This window comes from Micromys minutus (genome assembly GCF_963924665.1).
Source record: "Micromys minutus genome assembly, chromosome: 25".
NCBI classification, from domain to species: domain Eukaryota; kingdom Metazoa; phylum Chordata; class Mammalia; order Rodentia; family Muridae; genus Micromys; species Micromys minutus.
In genome coordinates this window covers 5,133,267-5,151,011 of record NC_137960.1, presented here as the reverse complement: position 1 = coordinate 5,151,011, position 17,745 = coordinate 5,133,267, and positions in this window count along the sequence as shown.

Sequence of the window (17,745 nt, the reverse complement as noted above, 5' to 3'; positions counted from 1 at the left end):
ATGCCCAACCCTGGTACAGAGCCCCACACACCTCTGGAGCCCAGTCTGAGCCGCCAACTCGGCCCAACTCGTCAGCGAAACTCCCTTCCCTTGGCTGTTTTCTACAGCCTGTTCTCTGCCTCTGTCCCCAAAATCCTACACAAACACAACTCTAAAGCCCGATAGCTTTTCATACAAATTTATATATCCAACTCTCAATCCACAAATCTCAATAGACAAAGATACACACTGCCTTTCTATATGAGATATTAGACCTGTAAAAATCCTTAATATTCATAGTTTTTTAATATCAACAAATCCCACCTGGGTCCAGCTGGTCCTTGGGAAACTCCATGTTGCCACGACCTCTAACCTCCAACCTCTGACCTCTTAGACCTTCCTTCTCTCCACCTCCCTCGCCCAGCCCCCCCAGTCACTGGCTTTCCTTTATTTTACTAATTAAAATGGGAAGGTTCAGTTGGAGTCTCACCAATAGGCAGCCCTTCCTGGGGAAGTGGAATTAACATTAAAATACAAACAGCTTCGGGACAATTTACAGCCAGTGGGCTAAAAGAGACCTTGTCTCAAAATGTACCAAAAAAAAAAAAAAAAAAAAAAAAAAAAAAAGTTTGCCTGGAGAGATTGCTCAGTGGTTAGGAGCACTGATTGCTGCTCTGCCAAAGGGCCTGAGTTCAATTCCCAGCAACCACATGGTGGCTCTTTAACAGGAGCAGGAGTGGATGGCTTCTTCTCATCTGTCTGAAAATAGCTACAGTGTACTCATATAAAATAAATAAATATTTTTTAAAAAGTCAACTGGAAATTAGTAGAATATTTCTACATTAGACCTGTGGGTTCATAAAGCAGAACCTGGGAACAGACTTCAGCCTTTCCCAAGATGTACTGACACCCTCCTGAAGGATCTCACACACAAACACACACACAAATACAGATAAACTGGAGAGATGGCTCAGTGGTTAAGAACACTGGCTGCTTTTATAGAAGACCTGGATTCAATTCCCAGGAGTTGCGAGGTTGGCAGAAGATTCCACAAAACCATCTGAGAATCCTACCTGTACGGCAGCTCCCAGCTAGCCAGCCACCAGGTTGTAATTTCACACATTTGCCGGGGTTATATGTTCATTCAACATGTGTGCTTGGTGAATGTTGAAGCCAGATGAGGGTATTGGAGCTCCTGGAAGTTACAGACAGTTGTGAGCTGCCATGTCGGTGATGGGAATTGAACTTGGGTCCTCTGGAAGAGCAGCCAGTGCTCTTAACTTCGGAGCCAGCTCTCCAGCTCCTGATTTTTTTTTTTTTTTTTGAGGTGTGTGTGTGTGTGTGTGTGTGTGTGTGTGTGTGTGTGTAAAACAAAGTTGGAATTTATTGGGCTAGAGAAATGGCTCAGAGGTTGAGAGCACTGGCTGCTCTTCCAGAGGTCCTGAGTTCAAATCCCAGCAACTATATGGTTGCTCATGACCATCTGTAATGGGATCCGATGCCCTCTTCTGGTGTGTCTGAAGAAAATGACACCCTCCTGCATGCACTAACTGGTCTATAGAGTGAGGTTTTTTTGGTTGGTTTGATTTGGTTGGGCATGGTGGTGCATGCCTTTGATCCTAGCACTTAGAAGGCAAATGCAGGAGGATCTCTAAGTTTGAGGCCAGCCTGGTCTAACATAACAAGTTCCAGACTAGCCAGGACTATATCATGAGGCCCTGCCTCAAAACAAACACCCCAACAAAACCACAAAGCTTAACCCTTGCTGCAGTTCACCTTTTAAAAAAAGATTTATTTAATGTATGTGAATACACTGCTTCAGACACACCAGAAGAGGGCATCAGATCCTGTTACAGATGGTAACAAGTGAGCCACCATGTAGTTGCTGGGAATTGAACTCAGGACCTGAGCATTTTATATGTGTGTGAGTACACTGTCACTGTCTTCAGACACACCAGAAGAGGGCATGGATCCCATCACAGATGGTTGTGAGCCACCTGTAGTCCTAGTACCTGGGAAATCAAGGTGGAAAGTCAGGAATTCAAGGCCAACATTACTTTCAAATCAGGTTTCAGTCCAGTCTACAATACATAAGACATCTCAAAACCGAATTGGTACATAAACAAATGTGTGTAAGGGATGACTCAGTGGTCAAGAGCTTTTTACTGCTCTTACAGAGGACCTGAATTTGGTTCCCAGCCCCCACATCAGGTGGCTCACAATTACCTGTAGCTCTAGGGTCCAGGGATCCAATGCCCTTGGAATCCAGTACCCTTTCTGACTTCTGTGGGTACCTATACCTATGTTGTAGACACAGACACATAAATATGAATAGTTTGGTGCTGGATTGTTTTTGAAAAAATATTTTTAAACTTTTTATTGATTCTTCATGTATGTCATATCTTGCACTTGTTTTTATTTTGAGAGGGTCTCACTATGTAGCCCTGGCTAGCATGGAACTCATTAGGCAGATCAGGCTAGCCTGGAGCTCAGACCATCTGTCTGGATTAAAGATGTGTTCAACTACCACCCAGCTTAAAAATACTACTTGAAGTGTTGGGCCCTTAACCATTTAAGACAAAGCAACACAAAAAAGTAGTGTGTGTGTGTGTGTGTGTGTGTGTGTGTGTGTGTGTGTGTGTGTGGTACACATGTGTGGTGTATGTGGTATATGTGTGTGTGATGTATGTATGTGGTGTGTGTGTGTGTTTGGTTTTCTTTAAGAGAAGAGTTCATATAGCCTGGGCTGCACCTCGGTCAGTCCCTAGTCCCAGGTCTAAAGCCTAACAGTTCCTGGAGCTGGGGGAGTCAGCTGTAGCGTGGGGACGTCTTTGTTTCAGGCAAGCCACAGGCAAAGCAGGTCTGACCTCAGAAGCAAAGGCAAGCAGCGGCTGGAAGGGGGCCGCAGGCAACAAAGCTCTCAGTGTGCTTTGTAAAATGTTTGTTTTGATTCAGCTCCCAAGGTTCTAAAGTTTATACTTCACTCCCTGCCCCCATTTTGAGTGGGATGTGGAGACAGGGTTTCTCTGTGTAGCCCCGGCTGCCTTTCCCTACTACATCCTAGTGTAGGAAGCTCTCCAGGTCTCTTCCTAGCTGACCTGTGTTGCTGAGGGGCCTCAGTTTGTCTGCTTTGTCTGTCTCTTGCTTCCTTAGGCTGGCCAATAAACATATTTCTTCTCTTCTTCTTCCTCTCTCTCTCTTTAATATTTTTCAGGAGGAGGTCTTCTTGAAAGTAGCCCAGGCTGGCCTAGAATTCAATATGTAGCTGAGGGATGATTTTGAACTCCTGAGGATAAGATTTTGAAAAAGAGCCAGTGGTCAGCTTCCTTTCTTCCTTTGTTTCTTAAGATAGGCCCTCCCTCTGTAGCTCAAGCTGGTCTTGAAGTTGAGGGACCATACTGTTCTGTTGGATAATCTCCATTGTTGACCTGACTGGATTTAGAATCACCTCAGAGCTGGGTAGTAGTGGGACCTGTCTTTGATCCCAGTACTCAGAGGGCAGAGCCAGGCATACCTCTGTGAGTTCAAAGCCAACCTGGTCTATATATGGAGTTCCCGGACAGCCAGAACTATACAGAGAGACTCTGTCTCAAATAAAATAAATAAATAACAATTAGAATCACTACAGAGAGCTGGGAAGAGTGGTAGTTCAATGGTAGAGGGCTTGTCTAGTGTGTAACAAGAGGTCCTGGGTTCAATCCCAAACCACAGAATAAAAACATAAATAAATCTAATAAATAAGCTTAAGAATCACCCAGGAGATTGGTGAAGCACTCCTCAGAATGTGTGTCTATGCGGGTAGATCCAGACGCCCCACCAGCTCCTATGGGCTGGGGCTCTGCCCCCAATAAAGTAAAGGGAGAGCCCCAGCACTCCTTTTTCTGTACCTCCTGCCTGCTGAGAAGCTCCCCAGCAAACAGTCTCATCACCAGGATGCCCTGTCCCACAACAGGCCAAGTGACCAGGGGCTGAACCCTCCGATACTTTCAGCCAAGTTAAACAAACCATCATTTAAGCTGTTCCTTCAACTATTTCTTCACACTGAAGCAATGGTAATGCCAACCCTCCCCATTAGAATGCCACCCAGTTAGTGTCTGTGCCCAGGAGAGTTGTTACAAACATCTAACCTTAGCTTCGATTGGCGATCGGTGATCAGAGATCCGCACGAATCAACATGGGCTTGGGAGGGTACCAGGATGCTGGCCGGAAGATCTGCACCGGTTTGGGTGGGTCTCATCAAGCAGCTTTCTACCAAGATCACACTAGCATTTGGTGACTTTAACCCTTCCCTCTCTGGTCACAGAGCCTAAGCTTCTCTTTGTCTTTTCCCTCACTAGTCTCCCTTTAAGAGGATCCTGTCTTGTTTGTTTTCTTTTGGCTCTATACTTTCTTCCCAGCCCTTGCTTGAACCATGGAGATGACTTCCTCGGCCTTTTCATCCCACACTGCAAGAGGAAGGAGGAAGGCTTATATGAGGATTAAAACAGAGTTTTGAGAACTCGTAATTCAAGGGGAACATTTAACCTGAAGTCCAGCAGGCGTGACTCCTGGGGTCACAGCAGTCTCTGTGGATGGTACTGTTGGGGAGTGCCAAGCCATCCGTGTGGAAATAAAAACAGAAACATAAAACCGGGGACAGGGTGGAGTTTGTTGGCCGGGCACCTGCCTGACACGCACCAGGCAGTGAGTTTGAAGTCTAGATTGCATGGACCGCGTGTGCGCATGTGTGCGCGCATGTGTGAACGCATCACCTGTCGGTCAGGAAGTTAAAGATCGCTCTCTGCGACAGAGTGGGTTCCAAGCTGGGTTGGGCCACATTGAGACCCCTGGCGATGGCTCAGTCAATAGAGGTACTTGCTGCCAAGCCTACCAACCCGAATTCAACCCCACGACCCATACTGTAGAAAGAGAGAACCAACCAAATCCGACAATGGGCCCCAAGACACAGGCACCCACGTACAAACATATTCGGTAAATGTAATTTTCTCAATCAAGAGAAGAAGAATAAGGGGCCCAGGGAGATGGCTCAGCCGTTAGGAGTACTTGTCACTTTTGCAGAGAGCTAGAGTTCTGTTCCCAGCATCCACATCTGGCTGCTCACAACTGCCTGCAATTGCAGCTCCAGCGGCGGTGGGTTGTCTAATCTCTTTCACTGGGGATGGGTAACAGGGCCGGGGAGACGGTGCAACGGGTGAGGGCACCTGCTTCCAAAGCACAAGGACTTGAGGTCATCTCCCCACTTCTCACATAAAAGCCTAGCGAGGACACGTGTGCTGTGTGAACTCTGAGTAGGGGAACACATCAGGGAGTTCAGGAGCCCCCTGGTCCGCAAACCTGGCAGCAAGTGTGAATTCTGGGTTCAGGGAGAGATCTTGGCTCAAGGGGAGTAAGGTAGAAAACTATAGAACAGGGTACCCTGTGTTCTCTGGCCTTGAGTGTACTCAAGCACAGACCTACACATAAATTGTTAAATCAAAGTAGGGTAATGATTATGGGTGGTTTGGTTTTTGGTTTGTTTGTTGGTGGTGTTCTTGTTTTGTTTTGTTTTGTTTTGTTTTGTTTTGTTTTGTTTTGTTTTTGAGACAGGGTCTCTCTATGTATATTCTGTCTCGGAAGTCCATGTGTAGACCAGGCTGGCCTCAAACCTATCTGCCTCTACTTCCACAGTGCTGGGATTAAAGGTGAGCCCTTCTGTGCCCAGCTCATGATTCCTGTTTTTTTTACTGGTGGGTAGGAGATTCATTGAAGGCTGGCTGTGGGGACGCACACCTGTAATCCCAGCCCAGCCAGGGTAAGGCAGTGGACATCTCTGTCTTCTTCCAGGCTAACCTGGTTTATGTAGAAATTCTTAGGCCAACCAGAGTTATATAGTGAGACCTGAACTTTAAAAAAGGTAGGGAGAAACTTAAAAATATGAGGGCTAGAGGAGGGTGGGAGGACTCCGTTAATCCCAGGACTCAGAGGCAGAGGAGGTAGAGGCAGGTGTGTTTGTGTGAGTTCAAGACCAGCCTGGTCTACATAGTGAGTTCCAGGACAGCCAGATGTATGTAGAAGGACCTGTCTCAAAAACAAACAAAACCAAAAAACAAAAGCAGGAAAAAGAAGAAACAGGTACTGTGGAAAAAGGGTTTTGTTCTCAGGTTGTTTATGATTTTACTCTACAGCTCGGCTCTCCCTGGAGTCTCGTTAATTTGGTTTCCCTGAACCTCTTTCTCTGGAGAGCAGACTGTCAAAAATAAAGGTGAAGCATTGGAGAGAACTCCTGTCTGCAGGGACTGCCGCCCGGGGCCAGATGTGCGCTGTGGACAGAAGTTAGAGAGAAGGTAGTTAACCTTCTTTCTCAAGTGGGCAAAGACTGGCAGATTAGGCAAAGACAGGGCACTGTCTTCCGGTGAATAGTCCCCATCCTGGCAGAGCTCTTTGTCCGGTGTGGTCCGGAGGAATGGTGTGACAGCCGCAGGCCACAGGGAGGCAGCAGCTGCATCTACAGCAGCTGCAGCCCGGTAGGCACATTAACCTCCTTCCTCTTCCACACCCTCCCCACAGCCTTCCCAGGGATCAGATTCTAAAATGTGAGGTAGCATTTTAAACAAAAAAAGAAAAACAAAAAAACAAAACAGCAACAACAAAAGCAACAAGCAAACAAAAACAGAAACAAGAAAAACACAGTCCTAAATATTCTGTAACAGCCTCAAACTCACTAGGTAGTTGACAACAACCTTGAACTTCTGATCCTGGGTCACTCTATCCACCTAGCACGGAGGTTTCTTTATGTCTGTCTGTCTGTCTGTCTGTCTGTCTGTCTCTCTCTCTCTCTCTCTCTCTCTTGTTTGTTTATAGAAGGTGTCCCACTGTGTATCTCTGGCTGGCCTGGAACTTACAGAGAGCTACCTGCCTCTGCCCCTGTTCTGGAATTAAAGTGAGGCAGGAAGTATCTTAATTCACAAGCGAGCATGATAAATCTTTCTCGAACCTGTGGCTTCTCCCCTCCCAGTTATCCGTGGGCTTTTGTTTGGGAACACTGTACTGTATTATTTATGAAAGAAATAATAAGTGGGAATCCGAGGGACAAAAAAGGCCAAAAAATGGCAGGTGGTAATTAGGCTAATTAGACAGTTAAAGGGGCCCTGTGGGCGGTTATCCACTGGGTTGCTAGATACATCCAGGCAGTTGTGTGCGCCTTATTTTTGTTAATATTACACATGACTCACATGCTTCCCTCTACCACCCCTCCGGAATTTTCCATGCTTCCATCAGAAATTCCTCCTCGCGAGGCTCAAAAGGACTCAGGGCCTCTTCTGCTTCTATTTGTCTCTTATGGGTAACGGGTAGTTTGGGATTTTTCTGTTGTCTTCAGACCCACATTTCCCTAGCCTCTCGGTGACCCTGGGGGCTGTGTCAGGATGCTGTGCTATTTTGCAACTTCTGTTCGATTGAGACACGGTCTCCTGTAGCCCAAGCTGACCTTAAACTGGACTCATAGCTAAAGCGGCAGAGACCTGGAGAGGCCCTTCTGGAACTTATCTATGGTTTTGCCTCCAGGATTGTATTGTTTCTATGTTGTCCCCCTGTGTCTGCTAAGTGATCTCTGTGGCCTCGGTTCGGAGAACACTGGGCTACTCAGCGAGTCTTTTTCTGGCATTTGAGCTGTGGCGCCTTGGGGAACAGACCTTGTGTTGGAGAGATCACAGGAGGCTCCGAAACATCCCCTCTACTTCCAGAGAAGCCTGGGACCCTAACTGCTCTCTTCTGCCTCTATTTCTACACACACACACACACACACACACACACACATAAATGAGTTGTCTTTTAAGGTTTAATTTTATTACTTTAATATGTGTGTACCCATGTGTGGATGTGTGCTTGTGAGTACAGGGACCCAAGAGCTAGAGTTACTGGTGGTCGGGAGCCTCCTACCATGGGTGCTGGGAATTGAACTTGGGTCCTCTGAAAGAGCAGCAATGCTTGCTCTCAATTGCTGAGCCAGCTCCCCTCCCCATCAATAAGTATCTTAAAGTGGAGGTCAGGGAAACCTCTCAGCGCTAGAGTGTTTGCCTATTTGTACAAGATAGGTTCCATCTCCAGGGGAGGAGGCTGGACACTCGGAAACTGCTGCCTATTCTCGGTGGTCCTGGTGTGTCACACCACACCCAGAGCTTCAGCCGTCTGTAGCCGTGGCATTGCCGCTCTCAGCACTTCCGAAGATCAAATTTGGCGATGTCTAGAGAGACAACTAGAAAAAACAGATAGAAGGGAAGGGAACATTATTCTGAGTCCCTCTAACACACACACACACACACACACACACACACACACACAGAGTCTCACACAAACACACACACTCACTCTCATACACACACACACACTCTTATACATACTCACACACTCTAACTCACCCAAACACGCACAATCACACACTCTCATACACACTCACACACACTCATACACACAGTCATACACTCTCTCATACAAACACACACACTAATACACACTCACACACTCTCTCACACACATACTCACACACCCTCACTCACACAAACACATGCTCACACACTCATACACACAGTCTTACATACACACATACACATTCTCACACACACACACACATACTCACACGCTCTCACTCACACAAACACACACACATATACACTCTCACTCATACAAACACACGCTCACACACTCTCATACACACTCAGTCTTACACACACTCACATACTCACACACATACACATTCTCACACAAACACACCCACACACATACTCACACACACATATACACTCTCACTCACACAAACACACGCTCACATATACTCACACACTCTTACACACACTCACACATATTCTCACACACATACACATACATTCTCACACAAACACTCACACACACTCACTCACACACACACACACACACACACACACACACACACACACCTTGGGAGCTCTTGGCACACTGCAGTCCGACCTGCAGAACAGATGAGCAGAAAGCCACCTCCCCTGTGTCTTGCCATCACAGAGGTCCCAAGGCATTCTGTAGAACCCAGGGAGTAGCCTGGGCGCTTAGATTGACCCCAGTGCGTCTAATTGCAATCTAGATGAGGCCTGTGCACACTGATCTGCGGGTGGAGAGGGGCAAATTAGAGATAACTAGGTGTTTTTCCGTGGAAAGAAAATCCAGTCTCTGGGTCAGCAATTACCAGGTGAGCAGTCGAGAACCACTTACAAAACATGGTCACAAGGAAGATGAGCGCCATGCATGCTCACTGACGACGCCCACGTCACTGTCACCGAGCCTTGGACAGAGACACACAGACACACACGAGTCACTCAATAATCGGTGAATGCCAACCAGGCTTTACTCGGGACTCCTTTTATATGGGGTGAACTACAAAGTTTGAGGAGGCCAGGTGCAGTTACGAGTGTACAAAACAGGATGTTTTAGGGTAAAGATAGCTCCGACTAAATGTTCAATGGATACAAGGAAGGAGTTCTATAGCAAAACAAGTGGGGGAAGGAAAAATAAGGCCAGGCTGCAATGGCGGGTTACAGCAGCTGACATAGGGTAAGCGAAATAAGACTCTATTAGCTTTCATGGAGGGCTTCAGAACAGTCAGAGGCTGGGACATTAGGAGGGAGGGGGGAAACGCCAGGTCCGTGGTGGTGCACGCCTTTGATCCCAGGACTTGGGAGGCAGAGGAGGGTAGATCTGTGACCACGGAGCTCCAGAAGAGCCAGGAAACCAACCAAAGCCCAGGGTGGCCTCAGTGGCAGGAGCAAAGAGTTAAGTGGATGCGGGCATCTGCGTTAAGTGGCAGCCGGTGAGGGGAGGCTCTCTGGCTGATTTCTTCGGGATCGCCGTTTGTGTAGGGTGCAGGTCGAGAAGAGCTGGCAAAAACCAAGGGAAGGTGAAGAGCTTAGAAACAGGGCCCGGGTACCAGGAGGACGCGTGTAGATCATGCGTTTCATCTCAGCCAACTCATGAAGAGTGGGAGGTGGGAAGGGGATCTGGCCCGCAGAGGAAGTTCTGTCTGGACGAAAACAAGTTTGGGGTTCATTAATGGAGTTTGTCTCTGGGGTCCTGGGAAGTTTTGACTTGGCTCACAGAGAAAAACAAAAAAGCTGAAAAGCCGAACGAAACCATCAGCGTCTAAAGGACCTTGTGGAGGAAGACGACTTTGTGATGGGGAGCTGAGAGTTAGGGAAAGGAGCAGGAGAGCGTCGCTGCGAGACCGGAGAGCTGGGCGTGGTCGGAGAGCTGGGCGTGGTCGGAGAGCTGGGCGTGGTCGGAGAGCTGGGCGTGGCCAAGGCCTTGGACGTGACAAACCCAGCACTTGGAAGGCAAAGGCTGGAAAAGGGATCTAAGTTATTCTGAGTCCATAGACCAGTCTGGCCTTCTTAGACCCTTTCTAAAATAAATGTGTGTGTGTGTGGCTGTGTGTTTGCTCTTGTAGAGACCTGGGTCCGGTTCTTAGCAACGGTTTCCTGTTTCCCAACTGCCTGTAACTCGAGGGACTGGCGCCTCCTTCTGGTCCCCGAGTGCACAGCATGGGTGTGGCACGCAGACTTACTCGCAGGTAAAATATCCTTACACATAAAGTAAAAACTAAAGGTTAAAAACATCGACCTTGGACTGGAGAGATGGCTTGGCGGTTAAGAGCACTGACTGCTCTTCCAGAGGTCCTGAGTTCAATTTCCCTGCAACCACATGGTGGCTTACAACCATCTGTAGTGGGATCTGATGCCCTCTTCTGGTGTGTGTGAAGACAGATACAGTGTTCTAATATACATAAATAAATAAATCATTAAAAATAAATCCACCTTTCCCCAGCCAGAGCCTCCTTCCTGTGAGTGTCTTCTATTACTGGTTTCTTGGACATCTTTCCCTATTCTTTGTATATGCAAACACACCCTACTATGATCTCCTTTTGAAAACACCACCTTAAAAGTTAACCAGAAAAAGACAGGCACGGTCACTCAGACTCCACTGGGGAGGCTGAAGCAAAATTTCCAAGAGTGAGGTCAGCGTGAGCTACATAATGAAGTCCAGACCAGGCTGAGATACAGCAAGACCATGTCTGGAAAACAAAGGGGGAGGGAAGTTAGAGAGTGTACTGTCTGGAAGAGCAGCCTGTACGCCTCACCAATGAGTCAACTCTCCAATGTAAATATATATATATATAATGTATACTAATAACATGATATATAATTTTAATATATAAAACATAATTCTTATTTTTAATTAAAAAACTTTATTTGTCTAATCTCTTTTTATACACTCCAGATTTTATTCCCCTCCTGGTCCATCCACCCACGGTCCCACATCCCATATCTCCTCCACACCCTCCTGTCTTCACGAGGATGTCCCCATCCCCCCACCCCCAAAACATGTATTTTTAAAAGTTTTTTTATTATTAATTTAAAAAATGTTGTGTTTGTGTGCATTTGTACAGGTACACACCCAGGATCAGAGGTCAACTTGCAGGAGTCACTTTTCTTCTCCATGCTGGGAAACCCAGGGATTGAACTCAGGTCACCGAGCTTGACAGGAAGCTAGCACATCCAATGAGTCCTTTCACCAGCCCTATTTTAGCTTTGTAAAAGTTATATATCTTAGTGTTTGTGTGTCTGTGTGTGTGCCTTGCCAGTGTGCCTGTGGAGCAAAGGGAATCAGGTCTCTCATTTTACTACGTGGGTCCTAGGGATTGAATTCCGCTCTTCAGGCTTAGCGGCAGGTACCTTTATTTTTTATTTACTTATTTTATAAAGGTTTATTTATTTATGAGGACACCGTTGCTGTCTTCAGACACACCAGAAGAGGGCACTGGATCCCATTACAGATGGCTGTGAGCCACCATGTGGTTGGAATTGAACTCAGGACCTCTGGAAGAGCAGTCAGTGCTCTTAACCACTGAGCCGGTACCCTCTTCCGGTGTGTCTGAAGAGAATGACAGTGTACTCAGATCTATAAAATAAATACATTAAATAAATAAATAAATAAATAAGCAAAACCCAACGGAGGCCTCTTCCATGAGTTCCAAGCCATCTCGGGCTGCAGAGCTAGTTAAAAATCAAGCCTAAAAGACCTGTGTGTGTACGTGTGTGGGAATACGTTTGTTTGTTTTTTTTTAAAAAAAAAAAAAAAACCTTTAAATGAATCATCTTAGGAGGTTCATTAGTAATGCAAGCAGCCACTCCCTCGTTTGCTTTGGAAACGTGGACATTTGTGTACTGGATTTTCTTAAACCGAGAAAGAGCCACATCTGTGAACCACACCCTGAATGCTTAAGTCTGTCACTGACAAAACCAGCCAAGCAAGTGTGAGGTTACAAAATTAAACCACAAAGGTAGTCCCGAGAGGCAGAGTTGCTTGTGGGGGAAGGGGAGAAGGGGCACCATGACACGCACACACACCTCAGCCTCAGAGAAAGGACCTTAGAAGATGAGGCACCACCATCTCCTTCCTGTCAGGAAAATAGCACACAAAACTGGACCCTGCCTAAGAAAAGGGACAACAGGGGCTGGAGAGATGGCTCAGGGGTTAGGAGTGCTTACTGTTCTTTCGGAGGATGACAGGTGAAACCCCAGCCCCCACATCAGATGGTTAACAACCACCTTAGTTGGACCCCTAGTATCAGGGGATCCAACACTTTCTGGCCTTCACAGGCACCTGCGTGAACATGATACACATAAACTGTGTATCATGCCGGCACACACAAATACAGATGAAAGTAAAATCTTTCAAAAGGGAGGACATAAGTCTCTGTACCCAGTTGTTTCAATTTGCAGGAAGATGTGCAAAGCATTAATTTGATCGCTATCACACACACCCATCCCCATGGAAGGGGAGGGGAGGGTGAGGAATGAACCTGGGTGTGGTGGCAGAATCCCAGCACCTGGGAAATGGAGGCAGGATGATCAGGGATCAGAGCCAACCTCGATATGCACAGTGAATTTGAGGCCAGCCTGAGCTACGTGAGGCTTCATCTCAAAACAAATAAACAAGACAAAAGAGGCAGGAACATGAATTTTACTCTGAACAGTTTATAATCATTTACCAGTGATTTGAACAAAACAAAAGCTTTAGAAGGAGGAATGGGGTTCATTAGTAGAACTCCTGCCTGCTATGGACCATGTGGCTAAGACCTGTGTCCTAAGCCAGCACTGGAGAGAACCAGAACCAGAACCAGAGATTGGGGGGGGGGGAAGCACAGTCCATCTGTATGACTCATAAAACTTTCAAGGAAGTCAAGGAAGATACCATTGGGCCATGAACTTAGAGACAATGAAACCCAGGGCTGGGTAGGAGAGAGGCTCAGTGGTTAGGAGCACATAGCTCACATAGCTACACACTCATGCATACACACATGCATAATTACAAATCAACTGAGTCTTAAGAAAACGTGGGGATGAGTATTGGCATCAGGATAGCCGCTTCCCCCAGCAATGGCCCGACCCACAGGTGACAGGAACCTGGCACTTCCATCACCATGGAAACAGCCAAAACATTCCCAGAAGACATTGGTTCAAAATCCCACCTCCACCTGGGAGCAAGTGACGTCACTACCCCTAGAAAAGACCGAAACTACTACTACTCCTCCTCTATCTCTTTTTCCTTTCTTCTCCTCTCTTGACCCTGACCCCTGCTCCGTCCCCGTTCTATTAAACCTCTCCACGTGGAACCGTGTTCACTTGGTGTGGTCTGTCCAGGCATGGGCCGAGAAATCTAATTAATATTAATGAGAATATAGTTTAGTTGCTAGAGTGTGCCTCTGGCACACACTCAGTTCTGTGTTCAATTCCCAGCACAGCCCAAAATGGATGAGGTGACTCACCGGTAATGCAGCTCTTGGGAGGCAGAGGCAGGCACTCCTCTGTGGATTCTAGGACAGCTGGTGCTACATACATCATGAGTCCCTGTTTAAATGAATAAACACACCAACAGAACAGAAGGTGGATTTTTTTTTGTTGTTTTTAAAAATCCTGGCGATGGTAATGAGCAGTCGGGCTTTTTCTCCTTTTACCTTTTAAGAAACAGACCTTCACAAGGGGAGGGGTAACATTTGAAATGTAAATACAGAGAATATCTAATAAAATAGTAAAAAAGAAAAGAAAAGAAAAAGAAAAAAAAGGAAAATAAACAGACCTTCAGGAACTGGAGAGGTGGTGTGTCTTAAGACAGCCACAGTGGACTGATTTAAGTAAAATAAATAAATCGAAAAAGTAAAAAAAGAAATAGACCTTTTACTCTGCAGGAACAAATTCAAGCTACTAATATCCAACACCACACACACACACACACACACACACACACACAAAAGCAAAAAGAGTTGGTATGATGCTCTGGTTCAAACCAGTAGTTTTGCCCTGATTGATTAATTGATTGATTGATTGATTTATATGTTTGAGCATTTGCCTCAATGTATGTATGTAGGCCCCATGTGTGCAGTTCCTAAAGAGGCCTGAAGACGGCGCTAGATCCCCTGAGACTGAAGCTGCAGGTGGTTGCGGGCTGCCTGGTAGGTGCTGGAAACCGAGCAAAACAGTAGGAGCTTCTTGCTAATGGTCATTCCTCCTGCCCCAGGAAGGAGGTTTTTAAAGTTCCCGATGGTAAGAGATTTTTCTTTCCCCATAGGCTGGTGACTCAGAGGACTACAAACTTCGCACTTTTTTAGCATAGCCTTTTGTTCTGTTCAGGACACAGAGTTTCGTTTAATGAATATCCCAGGGTTCCCCTCTCTCCTGATCATAAGTTCAGTCCCATAGCTGACTGCTTACACTTTCCAACTGTGAGAGCTTTTAGATAAGCAGGCGCCGGCTGCCAGCTTCCGGGGAGAGAGGCCTAGAGCTTCCCATTTACCCGTGATGATTCCTTGGTTCATCTTCAGTATGAGGTCCACTTGTGCTTATCAGAGATCAAGATCTGTGGCTCTGGTCTGTCTCCCAAACCAACATCCTGACTATGGCCGTGGCCACGGTTGCTAGAGCACACATTTACAGAAATTGGTTTTCGTCCGTTTTTTTTTTTTTTTTTTTTTTTTTTTTCCCCAAGAAAGGGTTTCCCTGTGCAACCTTTGCTGTGCTGGAACTTACTCTGTAGACCAGGATGGCCTTGAACTCACAGAGATCCCCCTGCCTCTGCCGATTAAGTGTTGGGATTAGAGGTGTGCTACCACTGGCTGCTCTCCCAGAGGTCCTGAGTTCAGTTTCCAGAAACCACATGGTGGCTCACAACCATCTATCTGTAATGGAATCCGATGTCCTCTTCTGGTGTGTCTGAAGACAGCGACAGTGTACTCGTACACATAAATAAATAATAAATAATTAAAAAAAAAACCCCAAGTGTGCTTGAGTGTGTAGAGGTGTGGGCACACAAGCACAATTGTGTGCCCACCGAGACTGGAAGATGGTGTTGATCCCCTGGAGCTGAGGTTATACCCAGTAGTGATGTTCAATGTGAGCTCTGAGAACCAAACTCAGGTCCTCTGCAAGAGCAGTAACTGTTGAGCCACCTCTCCGGCTCCCACTTTTACAGAAGTATTCACCTACACACCCTCTCAAAATGAGTTTTGGAAGATCCTATCCAGTCTGTGACCCCGAAGGACAGTCGTGGGGCCATTAAAGGTTATGAGAAACGCTGCAATGGTGAGACTCGTGACGTGACTTTACTCTGCCCACCGCTTTGCTTCACCGAGAGACGTGGAGCACGGACTCAGACACTTCCATTTGTAGGGAAGGTGTAGATCTTTCATCAGTTGGCAGTTAAAACGGTATCCAGTCTCTGAAAAGCTGGGAGGATTTCGATGACCCCCTAAGGAGCTGGAGAACCTCCTGATTCACACAGCCCTCCACCCCTCCATGTGGGAGTCTTAGCGGCTCCCTGCCCTGGGAGGTTCCCAGCCTGAGTGAAGTCAGTGGACGTCCTACCCTTTTTTAGGCTTCTAGATTTTTATTCCCCTGCTTCTGGGGAGCATGTCTCCTCACACTTCCTGTTCAGAAACTAGAGTTCTTTTTTTTCTCTCTTCCTTCTGAGTCCTGCAGGCGGCCACGCTGGCATAGCTCTCCCTCTCTCCTACCTTATGTTTCCTGTTTGCTTTTTCCAGACAGGGTTCCTCTGTGGAGCCCTGGCTGTCCTGGATCTTGCTCTGTAGATCAGGCTGGCCTAGACACTGAGGAGATCCACAAGACACACGCTTCTAAGTGCTGGGGTTAAAGGCCTTCCTCACCAGGTCCAGCTTAGATTTACTTATTTTTGAGGCAAGATTCCACTGTGCTAGCCCTGGTTGCCCTGGAACTCAGAGAGATCTGCCAGCCTCTGCCTCAAGGGCATACTTTTGTGGAGTGGCCCCCATTCCAGCCCTGGAATCTTCTTTTACAAAGGGCAGACTGGGAAAGCTGATGTCACATGATGTCACATGCGGGAGGGTGGGCCTTGGATCTGCCAGACTTCGCAGAATGTCACCTCTTGACCTTTTCACCTCCACCCAGTCCCTACTTTTCTCCTTTTTCCCAGAGAGATGGTGACTTACGTTCACCTAAATAAAAATGACTTTTAAAACTATATATATATATATATATATATATATATATATATATATATATATATATATACTTATATATATATAAACTTATATATATATATATATATATATATATATATATATATATATATGAGTTCACTGTAGCTGTCTTCAGAAGAGGGCATCAGATCCCATTACAGATGGTTGTGAGCCACCATGTGGTTGCTGGGATTTGAACTCAGGACCTCTGGAAGAGCAGCCAGTGCTCTTCACCAGTGAGCCCAGCCCAGTGCTTCTTCTTGCCCTTCTTGCTGCTTCAGGGTGATTGATACTTGTCTCAGCACCATCAGCATCTCCGGGCTGCTGAGAGAGGCAGGACCTGGGTTCTACCTGACCCGTGAACTAGAATTTATTTTCCCTGTCAGTTTGTCCAGCATTCTGCCTCTGAGCCACATACTGAATTCCTAGAATTTACCTGTTTTCAGAAAAAAATATATGTAATTTGTGCATGTGTGTGTGTGTGCATGTGTGTGCATGTGTTTGTGCATGTGTGTGAGTGCATGTGTGAGTGCATGTGTGAATGTATGTGTGTGAGTGCATGTGTGTGTGCATGTGTGTACGTGTGTGTGTGCATGTGTGTGCATGTGTGAGTGTATGTGTGTGTGCATGTGTGAGTGTATGTGTATGAGTGCATGTGTGTGTGCATGTGTGTATGTGTGTGAATGTATGTGTGTGAATGCATGTGTGAGTGTATGTGAGTGTATGTGTGTGTGCATGTGTGTGGTAGGATATGTGCATGTGAATGTAGGTGCCTATGGAAGTTCTGGGGAGGCGTGAGGCAGTTATGAGATCATCATGAATGCTGGGAACCTGCACAAGGCAAAGTGTACTCTGAAACACTAAGCTCTCTATCCAGTCCTGTTGTGCCACCCCCTCCCATTTTTAATTCATGTGTGTGGGTGTTTGCTTTGAACCGCGTATGTGCCATGCCGGAGGAGGCCAGATGACAACATGGGATTGGAGTGAGAGTTTTGGTGTCTTTGAAAACCCGATGGTGCTGTTATGTGATTGGGTTTTTGTTTTAATCCCAGGTATGGGATACAGGGCTGCTTCGGACTACTCACAGCAGCTGACCATGGCTGTCTCCAACTCTAGGAGGGGTGTGACTTTTATCAGCTGTGGACAGTTAGGTTTGGAATTCTGGGGACCCTTGAGAAGTCCAGAAGTGGCTGCTGATCCCCTGCTGGTAGGTC